The sequence below is a fragment of the Mauremys mutica genome, chromosome 1 (assembly GCF_020497125.1).
Source record: "Mauremys mutica isolate MM-2020 ecotype Southern chromosome 1, ASM2049712v1, whole genome shotgun sequence".
NCBI lineage: Eukaryota > Metazoa > Chordata > Testudines > Geoemydidae > Mauremys > Mauremys mutica.
In genome coordinates, this window is record NC_059072.1 from 223,433,996 (window position 1) to 223,452,964 (window position 18,969).

The 18,969-nt window shown below is 45.1% G+C and overlaps 1 protein-coding gene across 5 annotated transcripts in view; it reads right to left on the bottom strand.

The window, feature by feature from the left end:
- Positions 1-18,969, bottom strand: part of CNKSR2 (connector enhancer of kinase suppressor of Ras 2) — a 362,143-nt gene that overhangs the window by 93,276 nt on the left and 249,898 nt on the right. The gene's annotated exons all lie outside the window — the stretch shown is intronic.

The window sequence follows — 18,969 nt, forward strand, 5'->3', positions numbered from 1 at the left end:
ATCCCTGAAAATGCACTGGGGAAGGCCAATCATCCCTATCTTCACCCTGTCTGATCCTAGATAGCATCAGAGTATATGGGATTGGGTGGAGTGGTGTAGGGGAATGAAAGAGTGATTACATAATGGGAGTTCCATGCTGGAAAAAATCCACAGGGCCCTGCTTGAAATCATCCTGCCTTTGGTGGTAAATGTGGGGACAACTACTCCTATTGACTGTGTCCAGTCCCTTTCCTTCCTCTAATGGTGCTAGTCCACTGGGCCCAGCTAGCAAAGCCTTATTAGAGGAAACCAATTCCAATTCTGAATCAAGTTCAATGGATCTATTTATACAGGCCTAAATATGTCTATTTCCCTAAAAGGAAAGATTTAGGGTGAGATGTTCAGAAGTGTGTACGTGACTTGTATTCCTAAGTCATTTAGGCACTTTTGCAAATCTTACTTTAATTCAGTGTAGACAGTTTAATATTTAAAAAAAAAATCCTTAACAGCCGTCAGTGCAAAAAACCCACTATTTTATTTCATTTGACTTTCCTGTATTAAGTGTTTTCCATGATTAATTCACCTAAACTGGAAAGGAGAAGTTTTGCTTATTTTCTCCTAAGTGATACTTAATACCTTTTAAAAGGTGTTTTGTTTTGTTTTTTAAACACAAGCTATAAAAGTGCTTCCGGTCTGAACACATAATCTAAGTGTGCTCTGCAGGAATGAGTTTCCATCTTGCTGAATTTGGGTTTTTTTGGAGGAGTTGTTAGCGAAGGGGTATCGATCTTTGTCACCTCAAAATAATGCAAGTAAATAGCCATTTTTGTCCATAGTATATTGTACTGAAAAGCATAAAGGTTTTATTACAATTCAGTGTTCTGAATTAGCACTTTCAATGAGATAATAATGAAAGGCCTGGTCCAAAGCTCATTGGGAGCCTTTCAATTGACGTCAATGGGCTTTGAATCAGGCCTTAACTTACCTTCTTATTTAGATTTTAGGTTTTTAGTTTGTTTGACTGGTTCTATGCAGAACAAAACTAGCTCCAGTTTCACCTTGGAGATGACATTTTCCTAGAATGGTACGTATAAATGGACCTAATGACTCCACTGCATACTCACAGGAGGGGCTGCACTGGGGCCACATGCAGTTCCCAAAATGTTTGTTTCTTTATTTACTCTGTTGGTGCTGCATGGCGACACAGTGATTACAGACTCCCATGCTGCTGCTGAATGCAATCAACTGTCTAACTGCAACTCCTCACCAATTATTAGATATTGTTTTTCCACCCTGTCCTTAAACTGTTTTTCTCCTTTTCTATTTAGGTCTGGAACATGCCATACATATAAAAAGATAAAATGTTAAATCCTATGAATTCAGCAAAATCAACCCATAGCACTGCATCAAACTCATATTTTGCCGCAAAATTCTATTAATCAATGGCTTATCAGACTGGATACCGAAATATTTTTAATGAGCTACAAAGTAGAGTATTGATTTCAATACACCTTTAAGTTTTACCTACTATATTTAAATAGATGACTGGCCCCAGCTTTCAAGAATTCATCTCTGTTACACATTTTGAGAATAATCCTGAAATTAAAAAGGAACCTGGTTTCACATACAAAAGAAAGACAGGTTTCAGAGTGGTAGCCATGTTAGTCTCTATCAGCAAAAACAATGAGGAGTCCTTGAGGCACCTTAGAGACTAATAAATTTATATGGGCATAAGCTTTTGTGGGCTAAAAGCCACTTAAGAAAGACAGTTGTTAGTAAAGGATACAACTTTGTCATGGAGGTCACTGATTCCATTACTTTAATGAACCTCCGTGACTTCTTTGGCTTCAGCCCCTGCCCCACAGCAGTGGGGCTGGAGAAGCCGCCTGTGGCCAGAGCCCCCACATTTTGAGTATAATTCAGCAACAGGTCACGGGCTTCTGTGAATTTTTGTTTAATGCCTGTGACCTATCCATGACTTTTACTAAAAATACCTGTAACAGAATCTGAACCTTACATATTAGTTACTCAACATAACTGATAGAATGGAAACTGTACTGTCATTCAAGTAGAAATAGTTGCTAATAAAAAAGGTTCCAACATTTTATTCATGCTCTGAACGATATGCTATACAACACAACTTCAATTAGCAAAACTTCTCATTCCAAAAGCAGGGCCACTTCAATTCATGCCATAATTACACTGAAAACTCCCTCCATTATCCTAAATCTCATTTATTTGAATGGACTCAATGTCTCCTGTTTTAGTAATATACCAACACTAAAGTGCCTGAACGATACACATGCCCAAATCAGAGCATCAAAGATAAACTATAAAAAAGTATCTTAAATTATATCATTTCCATTGCAACTGCAGCCACTAAAACACACCTATTTTAAGAGTATTAAAGACAGAGCTCATAGAAATGTGGTGTTTTCTTTCTAAGGCATTTAACCATCTCAAGATAATTCAAACTAAAATGCATTAAGGGCCTGAATCTGCATCACTGAATCTATAGACTACCAGATTGGGCTCTAACTGTAGGAAATTTTTATGCAGCTGTTTCCCCTTAGTAGTTAATTTGCAAAATTACTAACTGGCAGTTTGTTTAATTTTGGTTTGTCAGAAATAGTCATTAGCAGTAAAAGCTAATTAATGTGAAATTTGACAATACTGGGATGGACTGATCTATGCAAAACTTGCTTTGCATTAATAGCAGAAAAAAATCAAAATAATTCTTTTTAATGGAATGTTTTCCCTTTTAATTTTGTCCCAGATGTACGCTGTACTTAAGATAGTAGTGCCTGACATTTGAATAAACTAAACAAACATCAGTATAGTTCCCCTGATAATTATATGTAATGGTCTGATTTTTCCAATTTAAAAAAAGTCACAGTTTTTATATTCAGAATCTTTAAAAATGGATCACACATTACATTTGTTAACTATACACATTTATTGGTGAAAGTACACTGTCCCAACTCTCTCTCACTCTCTCTCTTTCACAAAAATTAATTAAAATGTTTTAACTGGCAAATCTTCTACATCTCACTAGATTTAAAAAATCTTCAGTATACTGATACTTCTATATAGTAGGAGTGAATGATATGCATTGCAAATTTTGTAAGTATAGTACTGTAGGGCAATAAAGCAATTAACCTTCGAGGCACTTAAAACTAGAGATAAGCATCATGTTCTTCAGTTATCTTCCAATCTTAAATACTCTACATTGAAGACAGGTTTTAATTACTTAGTTGCAATGCAAATGTATGCAGCTGACAGTAGGACTAATATACAACTATTCTTATATCATCATCAACAGATTTAAGGCCTCCATTCAACAAAACATTTATTGATTTGTTTAACTTTAGTGGGATTAAAGCATATTCTTAAGCACTAAATTATTATACTTGATCAACTTTATTTTAACCAATGACAACATGTTATAAATTACTTTTTATCAAACCAGAAAATAACTAGTCACCCATCTCACTGGGACTAACTTGGTACCATGAGGAGACATTTTTCATCAGAGCTTGTTCACGTTGTGACAGCCTGACAGTACCCTGTTACTATCCTGACCAAACTTTATGGAATTAAGATAAGCTTTACTGAGTTAAGTTAAACCTTACTGAATTGGGGTTACCAACTTTGGGGTACATTGTATTAAAATGTAACTGTATATGTGTTATTGTGGCACTGTGTGAACCTTCTCTAATAGGCATGGAAAATGGTAATGAACTTCTGCCATGATCAGCCTTTGAAGCCACTTACATCCCCCCAGCAGATATGCACGTACACATTCAAACTGGATTCTCCAGAGACCAAGAGACAAAGGAAAGACTTGTGGATGAAATCCCATTTTAAATTAATTTAGGGCCTTCTTCTTGATCCAGCAAATGGACAGGAACCGTGGTCTATGGAGGGCCCAATCCCTAAGGGAGGATTAGAAGGACTTGGTCTACAGAGGCCTCATAAGTCTGTGTGCTTGTTCTGAACTGAAGCTCCAATGAGCTTGCAAGGATGCCCCTAAGGTGGGGTATTAAAAGGCTGCACCTGCCAGAGTCCATTTGAGAGTTAAGATGAAACCTGCTAACCTTATTGGCATGTGTGTAGGTTCTTTTATTGTGTTTACTATATTTTCTCTGTGATGCTTTGTACCATAAGAATAAAGTAGGCTTGCTTCGAAAGAGCTGTGTAGTAACTTATAACTGTAGCAGTTACACAGTTATCCATCTCTGAAGAGAAAGCAAGCAGGTGTTCTTGGGCAACCTGTCTGTGCTAGGAATAACACAATGAAGGTAGGGAACTGTGCAGCCTGGGAATACCCCAATCAAAAGGGAGAGGGACATGTGTCTCCCCCAAGAGAGCCAACAGACTGAGAGTGGGTGCCCTGGTTGAATCACTGAGGGGGAATCCATGTGTGGTTATCTTGACCTGTGACACGTATCTCCAATATTTGCATACTGTCATGGAGGATGCTGGCTTGGTGCTCTTTGTTCTCTGATCCGTGTGCATGCACGGACCCCGCACCAGCACTTTGTTGATGTCAGCATGGAGGAAACTACTGGCTGCTGCTGTAGTGCTGCTTTCTTTACCTGGTGCACCTGCTGCTTGCCACTGTTCTCTCCAGCTCCTCAGATTGTCTTCTAAATGCATAGCACAGCATATACCTCTGATACTACCAGGCCAGGAGATACCAGGGGGGTATGTGCTCCACTGTAGTTATTCTCCTCTCTTCACGGCCTGGCTGCCCTCAAGCACACAGATGGACGACCAGGTTAATCCCTGCCAGACTAGATAGCCCTGTTCAACCCTACTTGGTGGTGGTTGAAATAATTTTTCACCACACCACCTCACTAGTGTTGCTTTTTAAAAAAAGTTTTATTTTTATTTCTCTTTCCAACTCCCATTCCACAAAGAGCTTACAAAACAGCTGCTGCAGCTCTCCTAGTGAGAATGAAATCATGAACATTATTCATGCTTGTTTTTATGATGTTTGCTTGCTAAACACATTTTGATGAATAAATATTACCTCTCCAGAATGTTCACGAGTTAGTGAATAAAAGAGGCTGTGAAAAACAGCGTGGCAAAAGGGGAGGAAGTTCTAGACACACAAATATTTGCAAGTAATTTTTTTTTATTTACTAATAACATTTTGGCTTGTTTACTTCCTTGGTGAGCCTGTCCCTAGTGTTTTGGAGTTGTGACTGGAAGCACTTGGGAACTCAGAAGCAATTCAGTCTATCTAGCATCAAATTGAAGAATTATTTTCTTCTCTTTCTTTTCTAACTGGAGAATTCGAGACTGCAACTGAAAAAACAGCCAAGTGATAAGTAGAATTTATTTAGGTGGCACTCTACACCATTATAATTTAAAAATATAACTTTATGCCCATGTGAATCTTTGAATCAAAGAATTTCTGCAGAAAATGATAATTAAGGGTTTTTTTTTAGTGCTATGTGGAGGGAATGAAGATGTTTAACCATGAACAGAAATGTATTTGGAACTTTCAGGGAACTTTTACTACTGAAGCCATATCTAAGACATTCCAGGAGCTTTTCCTCCCTCCCTCTTTCTCTCTTTATGGGGTGATGGCATTTGAAAAGATGGCTTCTGAGGGCTTGACTACAATAGAAATTTCAGCACTAAGGCAGGTACATTGATGCAGCTGCATCAGTGTAAAGAATGATTTGCACAGGAGTGTAGCTTCCCTGGCTTCAAAGGCTAAGTCAGTGTAGCTACACCAGTGCAAAAATCCCTTGTGCAGGAAAACACAAAGTAGTCACCAAGGAATTGAAATCTACTACATTTATTCTTTGGTGAAGAGAGGGAAATGTTTAATCCTGTTTACTCAATATTCAGTGATATATGGTATGTGTGTGATATCACAATTTTAATTTGTATAGCATGTAAATATTAAAAGCTGGAGTGAAAATACTAAATATTTTCTCACTTTATATTATTAACATTGAGTTCAATGGAATGACTTGAATGCTTAAAGTTAAGCATGTGCTTAAGTATTTTGCTGCTTTACAGACAGAGTCCCAGAACCTAAATCTCAGTTTTACACCACTGCGATCCACTTGGCTATTGCCTAACCCTACAAGCACCTAAACTTACTTGGTGCCTAAAATTTCTGCTGTAGAAGTTCTCAAGGCACCTAGGTTTCTGTTTCTGGGCATGTGCACTGCTGTCTCTCTCTTGGCATGTGGGTGCCTATCTCCTGCCTAAGGCCCAGAGCAATCCAGGAACTGGGGTAGGGGTATCTAAGTCACACACTGGGCCTAACTTGGTTGGTGTGGTCAGATGCCATCTACCAGATTGGGTCCCATCAAAACACGAGAAAAATAGTGCCCATTAGGCCACTGGTTAGAGCACTTAACTGGGAGACCTGGATTCAAATCCCTGCTCTGCCTGATGGGGAGAAAGGATTTGAATAGGGGTCTCTCACCTCCCAGGAGAGTGGTCTAACCCAGGGGTGGGGAAACTTTTTGGCCCAAGGGCCATATTGGGGTTGCAAAACAGTATGGAGGGCCAGGTAGGGAAGACAGCCTGCCCCCCACCCCTTATCCACCCCCTCCCACTTCCTGCCCCCTGACTGCGCCCCTAAGAACCTCCAAACCCATCCAACCCCTCTGCTCCTTGTCCCCAACCGACCCCCCTCCATCCACCCTCCCCACCCCCTGACCACCCCCTTCCAGGATCCCCTGCCCCTGACCGCCCCCTTCCAGGACCCTACCCCTTGTCCATCTTCCCCCCCCCCCAGCCCCTTTCGGAATGTGGCCCCGCAAACATGGGCGGAGGACTCAACAGGAGCAGGGGCAGCCGCACAGCCAGAGAGAAGCGGCGGTTTCCCCTTCAAAGGGCCGCTTCTCTCTGGCCGGCTGCGTGGCCTCCCAGTGCTCCCCCTGAGTCCTCCGCCTGCGTTCCCTGCGCTCCCGCCATCTGCACCGCCCGCCTGCATGATTTCAGTGCAGCCAGTGTTGAGTTGCCCGAGTGCCCGGCCCTGGGTCCCCCTGTTGTTGGGGGGCCTTTGCCAGGGCACCCTGTGTTCACTTGTAAATCTGCCCCTGCACCACGCCGCCCAGCCCCGGAACCAGCCAGGATGCCGCGCTGCCAGCACAGCAAGCTGAGGCTGCGGGGAGGAAGGACAGCCGGGGAGGGGCCGGGGCCAACTGGGAGCTCAGGGGCTGGGCAGGATGGCCCCGCAGGCCAGATGTGGCTCGCGGTCCGTAATTTGCCCACCTCTGCCCTATCCACACCCCCGCCCTCTGACCACCACCCCGAACTCCTCTGCCCTCTATCCAACCCCCCGTGTCTCCTGCCCCCTTACCACACTGCCTGGAGTACCGCTGGCTGGCGGCGCTACAGCCACGCAGCTGCCGCCACCGTGCAGCACAGAGACTGGGTCAGGCCGGGCTCCGCAGCTCGCTCCCCCAGGAGCTTGCAGCCCCGCCGCCCAGAGCATTGCGCCAGCGGCGGAGCGAGCGAGCTGAGGCTGCGGGGGATGGGGGATAGCAAGGGAGGGGCCAAGGGTGAGCCTCCTGGATCAGGAGCTCGGGGCCAGGCAGGACAGTCCCGCGGGCCAGATGTGGCCCGCGGGCCGTAGTTTGCCCACCCCTGGTCTAACCACTGAGCTATGGGATATTCTGATGTGGGGCTCTTTCATTTTGACGCTGTTCCATCATGTATAAATAAAGCATCACTGGAGCGGGGGATTGGACCCTGGCGCTTCCAAGTATGTGCCCTAGCCACCAGGCTGCAGAGTCATTCTCTCTGGCCCTATGACCCTCATACTTAAAGAGCCATTGGGGCAGGGAGAGTGAGTGAGAATGACTCAATCATTTACCACAGTTAGAAGAATACTGGGGGCTGTGGACAAAGCCAGGCCATGAGTTTCCTGCACACACGCTACAGATGCTAGTTGGTGTTTATGACAGGAGTGTATACACGGCTACTTCTGCAGCAGCAAGGAATGTTTCTGGGCATGTTACCCCAGCCAGTTCTCTCTCAGCCACCATTCAGCCTGCATGCACCCTGTTTGGGGGCTGCCATTCCCCTTGTACCTGTCTGTGCCACAGTAATGAAAGCAGAATTTTGTTCTAGTGTTTTGAATGCCAGACAATACATCTTTATAAACTACTCTCCCTTACACACTTTGAAATATAAGCTATATGGATAATACAAAGCATCTGCTCTGACTTCCAAAACTAAATCAAGTTTCTGGTGAAAACAAGTAGCAATACAGAGGAAATATACTAATGGACTTATTTGCAAGACTGTGCTCCCATTTTAACAGGAATCAAATGTTTTCTAGAGTTCTGAGGAAGGTGTTTATAATATACTTTGATGGAATAGGCAATCAGCATAGAGTAGCCTCTTAGAGAGGCAGACTTATACCAAAGGATCTGATGGAGAGGACATTTACAATTAGCGTACTGTTCTCTTGCTCATCTTCTGAAGAAGAAAATTTCAAAACAATCTTGTTTGTCCAGCTGGTCAAATTTCTTTGTGCCATTCATGATGAAAGAACCTCTATCTACTGGTTAAGTTACCACGTATGTGTTATTATAATTAGTTCCAAGAGTTGGAGATTTCACTGAATTCATACCCTTCAGGACTAAAACGACATTTCCAGAAAGTGGTGCTTTGTGCTTCTTTATCATTGCATCATATTGCCAGGAATAGCAGCACACATCAGTGCTGAAGTCAGGCAGTCCTTGAACCAAGAAAATATGCAGGGAAAGTTTCCACAGGGAAATGCGGGAAAGAGCATTTTAGTATCTGTAACTCATCCATTATAAATATTATTAAAAGTCATATCACACCATTTTTCCTCTCTCATGATTTAAGGTGGTAAAAGAACTGGTTGTTCCAGGATACAAAGCATATTGCCTTCTGTGATCCTAAAGGAATCTCCTTTAAGTGCAAAGTGAAACAGAACATCTCAGAGTGTGGGTAAAGGTAACATGAACATTTTTTTTCAATCATAAGCTTGCAGTAGTGATCCCTGAGTTACAGTACTGAGAGCCATTCTACATTCAAAATTCTCTAGAGTCAGAAATCTCATCTGGTTAGAGTTAGTGTCAGAGCAAAGATTAATATTTGAAAAGGGGACAAAAGGAAATTATTGGCATATAAAAATAGTATCATTTTCTGATGTTTAATCTATATTTACGTTTTTCACAAATACAAGAGCAGAAATGAACTGTCTGAGTCACAAGCTAGGATACTAGGCAACAAAACGAAAGCCAATATCCTCTTTCCTAGTGCAGGCAGATACTCACACACACTCCTCTCCACAACCCCACCAGTGCAAAAAAGAAAGAGTTATTCTTTTTACAGTGCGGACAGTAAACCACCTGCAGTGCTGATTGATTAGAGGGTTGTGGCTACTGTGGGCATGAGAGTGGTGTAGCACTGGGAGCACTGGTAATCCTGCTGGGACTAAGACTGAACAATCTTCAAAGCATCCCAGGAGCAGTGCTTAGAAAAACTTGCTCACTTAAAAAACGTTGTGCTGATTTGCTGAAGTGTTTGCATACACAGGAAAGGCACAAAACAATGGACCTTAAAGTCTGAATGTTACCCAATTCATTAAATTATATTTTCAGTACTTTTGTTATTAATTTTTTATTCTGTACCACTTCTATATAATTTCACAAACCATACAACATAGACAATGGACCTGATTCTCCATGGTTGGAGCCACGAGAATGATTAAAATATTAGAAAACGTGCCTTATAGTGACAGATTCAATGAGTTCAATCTATTTGGTTTATCAAAGAGAAGAAATGGTTACTCACCTTCTCATAACTGTTCTTATTTGAGATGTGTTGCTCATGTACATTCCAATTAGGTATGTGCGCGTGCCGCATGCACAGTTCGCCAGAAGGATTTTCCCCTAGCAGCAACCATCGGGTCAGCTCTGGAGCCCCCTGGAGCTGCGCCTTCATGGTGCCACATATAGGACCGGTCACCTCTCCAGTTCCTTCTTGCCTAGGGTGACCAGATGTCCTGATTTTATAGGGACAGTCCTGATTTTTGGGTCTTTTTCTTATATAGGCTCCTATTACCCCCCATCCCCGTCCCGATTTTTCACACTTGCTGTCTGGTCACCCTATTCTTACCAGATACTCTGACAGAGGGGAAGGTGGGTGGGTTTGGAATGGATATAAGCAACACATCTCAAAGAACAACAGTTACAAGAAGGTGAGTAACCGTTTCTTCTTCAAGTGCTTGCTCATATTGATTCCAATTAGGTGGCCCCCACGCCTTACCTAGGAGGTGGGGTTGGAGTTCATGGAATCGCTGACTGAAGCACAGCCCTGTTGCACACAGCATTGCTCCTGGCATGCTGGGTGATGGAGTAATGTGAAGTGAAAGTGTGGACCGAAGACCACGTTGCCACTCTACATATCTCCTGATGGTTACCTGGGCCAGGAAGGCTGCTGAGGATGCCTGAGCTCTGGGGGAGTGCGCAGTCAGCGGGGTCAGGGACCTTTGCCAGGTCATAACAAGCCTGGATACAGGATGTGATCCACGATGATATCCTTTGTGTGGACACTGTGAGGCCTTTCATCCTGTCTGCTACCACAACAAACAGCTGGTTCAACTTGCAGAATGGCTTGGTTGGTTCAATATAAAATGCCAGTGCACGCTGTATGTCCAGGGAGTAGAGCCTCTGCTTGCGGCTATTGGCATGGGGTTTTGGGAAAAAGACTGGAAGGAATATGTCTTGGTTGGCATGAAAATTCGAGACCACTTTCAGGAGGAATGCCGGGTGAAGTCACAGGTGCACCTTATCTTTGTAAAAAATGGTATATGGAGGGTCAGATATGAGAGCCTTGAGTTTGGACACCCTTCCAGCTGATGTTATTGCAACCAAAAAGGCCACCTTGTAGGAAAGGTACAGAAGTGAGCATGTCGCTAGGGGCTCAGATGGGGCCAAGCGGGGGCGAGCTGCCAAATATGAAGATATAATCTATTCAATCCCTTGAGGAACCTCCGCACATTTGGTTAGTGAAGATGAAGCGGCCATGGTCTCCTGGGTGAAAAGTTGAGATGGCTGCCAGGTGAACCTTTATCGAGGAGTGAGACAAGCCCTGAAGTTGCAACTTTAGGAGGTAGTCCAAGATAAAGGGGACCAATGATGGTGTCAGAGGGATATGGCTCTGCAAGCACAAAATCGCAAATCTTTTCCACTTGGCCAGGTAAGTAGCTTTGGTTGAAGGGTTTTTGGAGTATAAGCATGTGAGCTCTAGTGGGTTCAAACCATGCAGCTTCCAAGCCATGAGGTGGAGAGACTCAAGATTGGGATGCTAAAGCCTTCCATATGTTGAGTGATGAGGTCTGTAACTAACAGCAGAGTGTTTGGAGTATCTACAGATAGTGCCAGTAGCATGGTGTACCAATGCTGATATGGCCTGGTAGGTGCCACCGGATCACTGAGGTTCCATCGCTCTGGATTTTGAGGAGGACCTTGTGAGTCAGTGGTATAGGAGGGAAACGTAGAACAGGCAGTCCTTCCATAGAAGCAGAAATGCGTCTGCTGATGAACCTGGGCTGTGGATCAGGAAGGAGCAGAATTGTAGGCACTTCCCGTTGGCCTTTGTGGTGAACAGGTTGATATGGGGAACTCCCCAATATTGGAAGATATTGTTTATTACATCCAGGTGGATAGACCACTCGTGATTGTGAAAAGGCCTACTGAGACGGTCTGCTGATTTGTTCTGTGACCCTAGAAGATAGGACACTTCCAAACGTCTGAAGTGTGCTATGCAAAACTCCCAGAGCTGGAGGGGAGGTGAGGTCTTGCACTGGTCGCCCTTCCTTGGGTGGTTCCCATTCTCTTGCACAGGAAGGGGAACACCCTCTATCAGTCTTCCTGTGCTGCTTCTTTGGGACTGGGGACTGTGAGCGGTGCCAAGACTGATCCTGCGCCGTGCTCAGCGCCAGGAAGTGCCGGTGCTGAGGGTCTCTGAAACCAGAGTCATTCCTCGGCACCTCCCGGATTCAAGCCGGCACGCTGCGCACCAATGCTGAGGAGCCCAGTGCCATGTCCATGGGGCTCGACTTAGATTGAGGGCGCAGAGCTGCTTCCATTAGCAGTAACTTTAATCTGTGGCCCCTCTCTTTCTTTGTGCGAGTGTGAGAACTCCTACAGATCTTACACCTTTCCGTTGGATGGGACTCCCCCACGCACTTTAGACAAGATGAGTGTGGGTCGCCCTTGGGCACGAGCTTCTGGCAAACCTCACATGGCTTAAACCCCTGGGTTCGAGGCATGGACAGCCCTGGAGAGGGACAGGGAAACAGGAGAGGGAAAACTCCCCCAGTACCCCAAGTCCTAATATCTATCTATCTATCTACAAACAACTTTTTAAAAAAACGTCTTTAGCTATTTACGGAAACACTACACTAGAGGATCGCTCATTGAACATGAGAGACGAAATGCTCCGATGACCATCACTGGTGGTAAGAAGGAACTGGAGAGGCAGAGAGTCGGCAGGACCCTATATGCGGCGTCATGAAGGTGGGACTCCCAGGGGCTCCAGAGCCAACCTGATGGATGCTGCTAGGGGAAAAACCTTCCGGCAAACTGTGCATGTGGTGCACATACACACCTAACTGGAATCAATATGGAGGATATGGATAATTTGATCACAGTCTATAATCACCTATGTGGGGAACAGACATTTGATAAGAAAGGGCTCTTCAATACAGTAGATTATAATACGATCCAATGGCAGGAAGCTGAAAGCTAGACAAATTCAGGCTAGAAATAAGGTATACAATCTTTCAACAGTGAGGGTAATTAACCACTGGCACTGTTCACCTATGATTGTGGCGGATTCTCCATCACTGGAGTTTTAAAATCATGACTGCATGTTTTTCTAAAATATATGCTCTAGTTCAAACAGGAATTAATAAAGGAAAGTTCTGTGGTCTGTGTTATGCAGGAGTTTGGACTAGATCAGGGGTCTCAAACATGCGGCCCGCGGAGCTCTTCCCTGCGGCCCGCGGAGCTCCCCAGGGCCGCCCAGAGAGGGGGGCAAAGGGGGCAATTTGCCCCGGGCCCCGGGCTCCGCAGGGGCCCCCAAGAGAAAAGCGGAGGCTCCCGCCTCCGCCCCTCTCCTGGAGCCTCGGCGCATAGAGCGCCGAGTCTCCGTCCGAGCGCCTGAGCCCCGCCCCGATCCGAGCCGCGTGGGGAGGGGGCGGGGCTGGGAGCTCTGGGCTGAGCGCTGCGCTTGGCGTGGAGCTCACAGCCCCGCCCCCTCACCACGCGGCTCTGAGCGGGACGGAGCTCAGGCCTCGCCGGAGACGCGCTCGGGTAAGGGGGGGGAAGCGGGAGCCGCCGGGGCCGGGCCGGGGCCTGGGTGGGAAGCGGGACCCGCCGGGGCCGGGGCCGGGCCGTGGGGGGGGGGGGGAAGGGAAGCGAGACCCGCCGGGGCCGGGGCTGGGCCGGGGGGGGGGGGAGGGAAGCGAGACCCGCCGGGGCCAGGCCGGGCCGGGGGGTGGGGGAGGGAAGCGAGACCCGCCGGGGCGGGGCCGGGCCGGGGGGTGGGGGAGGGAAGCGAGACCCGCCGGGCCGGGCCGGGGGTGAGGAAGGGAAGCGAGACCCGCCGGGGCCGGGCCGGGCCGGGGGAGGGAAGCGGGACCGGCCGGGGCGGGAAGCGGGACCGGCCGGGGTGGGGAAAAGAGGGACCCGCCGCCGCCGAAGCGCAGCCCGGTCTTCGGCGGTGGGGGGCCCCTTCTGTTCCGGGACCCGCCGCCTAAGTGCCCCGCCGCCAAGCCACCAAACAGCTCTTGGTGGCGCTTAGCACTTTCCAGGAGGGAGGGGGGAGGAGCGGGGAGCCGCGCGCTTAGGGGAGGAGGTGGAGAAGAGACAGGGCAGGGGCGGGGCCTCATGGAAGGGGTGGATTGGGGGTGGGGCCAGGGGCAGCAAGGGGGCGTGTCAGTGATGCGGCCCTCGGGCCAATGCACTAGTCCTCATGCGGCCCTCGGGGTCATTTGAGTTTGAGACCCCTGGACTAGATGATCACTGGCCTTATAATCTATCAATCTATGGAAGTGCTTGCAAACAGGAAATAGCAACTGCTTTTGATGTCAGCAGCAGCATGGGACTGAATTCTCATAAATTAGGTGGCACCCACCAACTAATTTAAAATCAGGTCATTCTGAGTGTCTTCCGTGGAGTGCCTGGAATACTTTTGACTGCTACAATATATGAAAATAATGAACAGCAATTACACCTCATTCTATTACTCTTCTCTACTAGTGTGGTTAAGAATCCTAGGACCAGAAGGCCTTTGAAAGTGATGGATACATTTATATCAAGTGTGGCAAAGTTCCTCCTCTCCTCTAGTAGGTCCTGCGCTTATTGGCGGATTTCTTCCCCTCAGTGGTTTTCCCCTTGGATGAAACCCATAGACTGGATCAACTACTCCTATGTCTGATTAGGAGAAGCGGGGCTAGGGGAGAACCCGGGCCCGCCCTCTACTCCGGGTTCCAGCCCAGGGCCCTGTGAACTGCAGCAGTCTCTATAGTGCTACTTGTAACTGCTGCTTGACCGCTACAGCTCCCTGGGCTACTTCCCCATAGCCTCCTTCAAACACCTTCTTTATCCTCACCACAGGATCCTCCTGGTGTCTGATGCTGCTTGATTGTATGGTGTTTTCCTCAATCCTCCAGTAGTACCCCCTCTCAGTTCTTAGTTCCTTGTGTCTCTTGCTCCCAGCTCCTCATGCGCACTTCTTTCCTCTGGCTCCTCCTCCCTAGACTGGAGTGAGCTCCCCTTTTTATACCAGGTGCCTTGATTAGCCTGTCTTGATTGGCTGCAGGTGCTCCAATCAATGTAGCTCTCTCCGGTACCTTCTAGAAAGTTCTTAATTGGTCCCAGGTGCCTTGATTAGCCTGGAGCAACTGCCATTTTGGTTCCCATGGTACTATGGATTTGCTTAGCCTGGAGCTAACATACCTGCTCCTCAATACTTTCCTGTAGCCATCCGGCCTTGCTCCATCACACAAGCAATCCATCAGTGTCTCAGGGAAGAACCCCAAGCTTCAACACACTTCCTCAAGACAAAGGGAAGCCTGGATGTGTGTTTCAGTGAAAATGATGTTCACCTTATGATGTGGGAAGGAGTTCTTTAGCTGTGGACTATATAACTTTTTTTTAAAAAGCATCTCAGAATGTGGCCAGCAGACAAAAAGAAGGGATAAAAAACAACCCAAAACATATTTAGGGCTGAGTTACAGATAAAACTTTTCAGAACCAAAATCAACATTAAAAGCAACTACAAAAAACTCGGAGAGAACAGTATTTTTGTTTTGTTTGTTTAGGGATGTACAGTCGAATGAATCTATTACCAATTTGTTTGAGAGTTATAACAATAGTTTCTGTGTAAAAGAGAATTCAAAAGCTTTCCAATCTGCAAATAGTTGCTTTGAGAAGAAAATTTGACAAGAACGCATACAAATACTCAGATTCTCAACTGTAGAGAAAATAAGTGAAAAAAGGCCTAGATTCAGACATAGAATTAGGCCTTTTTCCACTTATTTGCTCTAAGTCTGTTCTCTAAATATTTAGACGGTAATTGGACAATTATTGCTGGTGTGTTTTCCAGCATGAGTTGCAAGTACTTTAATGGTTGCTGTCTTGCCTGTACACTTGATGCTGATCCTCATATGTAGATACTTTCACAGAACACATACCAGTCTACCACAGTTGTTCACTATTGAAGGTAATGACAAGAAGCGATGGCCTCAAATTGCAGCAAGGGAAGTTTAGGTTGGACATTACAAAAAACTGTCAGGGTGGTTAAGCACTCGAATAAATTGAGGAATTTCCGTCGTTGGAGATTTTAAAGAGCAGGTTAGACAAATACCTATCAGGGATAGTACAGATAATACTTAGTCCTGCTTTGAATTCAGGGGACTGGACTAAAAGACCTCTCGAGGTCCCTTCCAGTCCTATGATTCTATGAGTGATAGCAGATAATAAGCGGTGAACTACTTTAAATTGTGATGGGATTGTTTCCCTCAACTCTGTCATTTGGGGACTTTTTTAGAACTCTCTTCTTTCTTTTTATACCACAAAATCCACCTATTCAGTGGTCCATAAGAGATTATGTAATGGTCAGCTCACCATCTCTGACTGCCATGAACAAACAATGAGCATCATCTGCAATAAGGGAAGAATGACTCAGTTGTCTTCCTTTTGCTACCAGAAGAGCTTCAGAGGATTCCAAATCTCCACTAGCCTAGTGGGGCTGCTTCCATACTTGAGTATCTTGCTTGCCAGTCAAGAAAATTAGTGATTTACCAGAAATTGGTTAACACAAAGAAAAATCTGATTGGCCAACTAAGTTTCTAATCCATGACGTTATGTGACAACCATATAGTTCTGTCATGAATATAGGGGGAAGGGTTGCAACCTTTATGTATGCCAGCCCATTCAGTAGCATAAAATTCCTCCCTTGCAGCTGTACTGGATTGCCTTAATGGTAAAGGGTTAAGCAGTTCAAATAACCCCGTTGGCACCTCACCAGAAGGACTAATGAGGAAAGAAGCTACTTTCAAATCTGCAGGGGAAGGATTTTGTTGCGTCTCATGCGGGCCGGATAAAGCACAACAACCAATATGATTGCAAGCAGAATCATTTATTGTGTACAATGCATCATATTATATAGGCTTCTCCATGTTAGCAAACGTCAGACACACCAACATCACATTGCTGCTGATTGGTTCTTTGTCCGATACACACGCTTTTCACATGCATGGCCCTTTGCTCACTGGTTCCCCATTTCCCATGCAATCCATCTGATTATGGTCTTGTTTATCACCTTGAAACCGATCCCAGCCAGGCCATCTGGCGCCTGCCTCCTCCTGGCTAGCTCCCTACTTTCTCACAACAACTTTATCTAACCCCTCTGTCCTTGTGGCCTGCTGCTGTAACTTTCCACCAAGCAGCATAGGGATGATATATCCCCACAGGATTTGTTTTGTTGTTCTCTGTGTTGTTCCCTCTCCGGATGGAGGGAGAAACCAAGCAAGTACAATATCTCCTGAAAAATATACCTGGAAAAATCCATCTAAAACCACAGAAACTGGGAGTAGGACATGGAAATGCGTTAGGTTATCTCTTGTTTTGGCTTGTGAATTTCCCTGTGTTATAGAGGTTGTTTCATTCCTGTTTTTGTAACTGTGTTTTAAATCTTTTTATTACCCTGTAAAGTTACCTTCCACCCTGATTTTGCAGGTGTGATTCTTTTACTTTTTTCTTTATAATAAAAGTTCTTCTTTTAAAAACCTGATTGATTTCAGTGTCCTAAAGACAAAGGATCTGGTTAAGCTCACGGTGCTAAGGCAACTGGTTGGTATTTTATTCTCAAGCCTCCCCAGGAAAGGGGGTGAAGGGGCTTGGGGGGGATATATTGGGGAGGGGGCAATAGGGGTTCCAAGAGACCCTTCCCTGAATTTTTGTGTAAATCACTTGGTGGTGACAGCAATATACTATCCAAGGACAAGGAAAGGAATTTGTGCCTTGGAGAAATTTTAAGCTAAGATGGTAGAATATAAGTTTAGGGGGTCTTTCATGTCAGGGTACTCCCAAAGGGTTAAGCAATCCAGTACAGCTGCCAAGGAGGGATTTTATGCTACTGAAAGGGCTGGTATACATAAAGGTTGCTACCCTTCCCCCTATATTCATGACAAGTTCAATACTATTTAACCTTACTATTTATTTTGCCACTCAAATGGCCAGGTATACAATTTTCTAGGTGGGTTAAAAACACCAGGGAGTCTAGTTGTTATGAGATAACCACACTTCAAGGTTTCTGCTTCACCATGTACCCAAGATGTATTTTTGTCTGAAACAACTACACATCCTGCCACCTAACCTCTCATTTAACAAAAGAGAAACTGGGTTACTGATTCAATTGGTCTATAACAGTCTCTAAATTGTACTACCATAGGGCAACATGACAGGAAAGCTAGAGCTATAGGGAGGATGTAAACACCACAGAAGGAAGAAGAATTCTGCAGACTGATACAACGGGGATATAACCAGGAATGATTAAATGAAATAGATAACAGGGAAATATAGACTGAAAAAAGAAAATCAAGAAAGCTTCTGAATGGTGAGATGTATTAGACTGTAGATCTACCTCTCTTGACAATGTAAAATTAAACTTGACAAAGCACTAGATAATATACTGCTGGGAATAATCTTGCATTGGCAGGGTAGACTACATACCTTACTAAGTGTCTCTCTCTCTCTATTTGTTTTATCATGCATGACAAAGACAGGCTGGACAGCTGTAGAAGCATAGTTTTGTTTTTCAAAACGAAATTCATTTGCAAATAAAGAAATAAAATTTTGTTAAGTTATATAGTTTTCTTGATGGAAGAACCTTAAAAATGGACTAGTGGTGGCTTGTTAATCAAAGAAAGAAAAAAGCTCCACACTGAAGTTCTGGAATTCAGCACCTCAATTTCACAACAGTTGTACACATTTGAGATTATGCAAACCAACTGCTGCCCGGATGATCAAATCACACGTTACAGTTGTTCCATTTTGAGATCTTCAACTTCAACATCCCATATCAATAAAAAAGTCCCTAATACAGAAGGTTGTGCTAAGGAATGCAAGAATTCTGCATGCTGTTTTCATTCCCCTGGTCATGTTCATGTTTGCAGCTGTCCATGAGGCAGTAAAGAAACAATCTGCTTCTCAAAATGCCAAGGCAGGTATATTAGCCCTAGAATGAAAAAGGCCCTTTTCCCTATAAGCTGAAAAGGGGCTACCTCAGGTCAATTAGGGACACCTGAGTCCAATTAAGGGCTGCCTGAGACCGTTAAAAACTCCTCCTCCAGTAAGAGAGGGGAAGAGACAAGCTGCTGCAGGGTAGATGGCTGATCTTCTCCCTACATGGGAAGCTACATAACATATTGCCTGTTTAGGGGAAGGACTAGCACCCCAG